Here is a 2,240-nt window from a genome sequence, read left to right on the forward strand (position 1 = left end):
ACCAACACACAGCTTGCCATAGGAGGACGTGCGTGCATGAATCAGAAAACAGAGGAAAGCAAAATTTCAGAAGACAAAGCATCTCCAAAACTCCAACATATTTTCCATCATTGCATACAAGTATAATTTGTGTTCTGCCCTTTTATTCCTTGCAATCAAATTTGATAAGTGAATTATTTTATTGTTTTCCTGACTAAGAGTTACAAGATAACCATAGATTGCTTCAAGCCAACAATCTCCGTGGGATCGACCCTTACTCACATAAGGTATTACTTGGACGACCCAGTGCACTTGCTGGTTAGTGGTACGAGTTGTAAAAAGTGTGATTTATAATTCGTGCACCAATTGGCAAGACAAGGCCTTCTAAACAAGTACATTTGCCTCCAGAAAGCAGAGAGAATCAGCAAGGGACGCAGAGAAAAAAAAAGAGTCCTGGCAGAAACAGGTGGAAACACCCCCGTCCAAAGGGGTAATCAACTACATTTCAAGAGGCTTCGCAGGTGGCGGAGCAACCACCTCCGCAAGGAAAAGAAGCTACCGAGCAATGATGACGATGGAAGGATCTCGTCCAGAACCACAAACCTCGGCCTCGACTTCCCGCATTGATTTCAGCATGGCCGACTTCAAAACACCTTGCCCAAATTTAGATGATCCAGTTGTCATCTCAATCCACATGGGAGAATTAACGGTAAAAAAGGTCCTACTCGACCCAGGAAATAGTGCCGACATCTTGTTCTACTCAACATTCAAAAAAATGCACTTCAGTGACAACGCATTATAGCCATCACCTGGGGAATTGGTAGGGTTCTCTGGAGAAAAGGTATCAGTATCTGGATATATTTGGCTAAGAACAACGATTGGAGAAGCTCTAAACTCAAAAACATTGGATATTCAATTCCTAGTGGTGGATTGTCCTAGTCCTTACAACATTATCCTGGGACGACCATCACTAAACGCGTTTGGGGCCATCGTTTCGACGGTCCACCTTTGCATAAAATTTCCATTGCAGGATAACAAGGTGGGGATGGTACATGCCGATCACAAGGAGGCCAGGCAGTGCTACAACATAGGTCTCAAAGCAGTAAAAAGTGAGAGCACACCTCGGATTCACTCAGTATACAATTCGGAAAACATCCCAGCTATGGCCGATCTGGACCCTGGAACTGAAAACAGTCGTCCTACACCCACTGACGACCTAGAAAAGGCACAGCTAGAAAAAGATGAGCAATTCACTAACATCGGATCCGCTTTCTGTGCAGGAAACAAAGACCTTATCCGAATACTAAGAACCAACGCCGATCTTTTTGCATGGACACCGGCAGACATGCCAGGAATCAACCCGAGCTTTATCTGCCACAAACTGGCAGTCAACCCCAACGTCAGACCTGTCTGACAAAAGAAAAGAAATCTGGGGCAAGAAAGAAGAAAAGCAGCTGAAGCAGAAGCACAAAAGCTTTTGGAGGCAGGATTCATCCGGTAGCTTCAATTTTCCGAATGGTTAGCCAACGTGGTAATGGCGCGAAAAAGCTCGGGGAAGTGGCGTATGTGTGTGGACTTCACCGACTTAAACAAGGCATGTCCGAAGGATTGCTACCCACTTCCTAACATAGACAGATTGGTGGACAATACCTCAGGATTCCCAGTACTCAACTTCATGGACGCCAATTCAGGGTATAATCAAATGCTGATGCACCCAGGAGACGAAGAGAAAACAGCATTTGTGACTGACCAAGGAAACTTCTGCTACAAAGTCATGCCCTTTGGGCTTAAAAACGCAGGGGCGACATATCAATGACTAATGGACAAAGTTTTCAAAGAACAAATCAGCAAAAACATAGAAATATATGTAGATGACATGGTAGTCAAATCATGCTCAGAAGAACAACACAAGCACGACCTCAATGAGATCTTTAAACAACTCAGGAGACACAATATGAGGTTAAATCCGGAGAAACGTGTGTTCGGAGTACAGGGAGGAAAATTCCTCGGATTCCTACTGACTAACAGGGGGATAGAAGCTAACCCAGACAAATGCCTTGCAGTAATCAACATGCAATCTCCTCGGACCAAAAAAGAAGTCCAACAGCTGACAGGTCGGCTAGCAGCCCTATCCCGCTTCTTGCCAACAGCTGCAGAAAAATCTTACCACTTCTTCAACACCCTAAGAAAAACAGATAAATTTACCTGGACGAAGGAGTGCGAAGAAGCATTCACAAAATTCAAAAACACCTTAGGGTCGC

General features: G+C 44.5%; 1 pseudogene; it reads left to right on the top strand.

Annotated features, from left to right (window-relative positions):
- Positions 1-544: 544 nt before the first annotated feature.
- On the top strand, positions 545-1,795 carry LOC148554737 (uncharacterized; annotated as a pseudogene).
- Positions 1,796-2,240: the final 445 nt, after the last annotated feature.

Source organism: Arachis ipaensis, chromosome B6, assembly GCF_059453495.1.
Source record: "Arachis ipaensis isolate K30076 ecotype BB chromosome B6, ASM5945349v1, whole genome shotgun sequence".
Taxonomy (NCBI): Eukaryota; Viridiplantae; Streptophyta; class Magnoliopsida; order Fabales; family Fabaceae; genus Arachis; species Arachis ipaensis.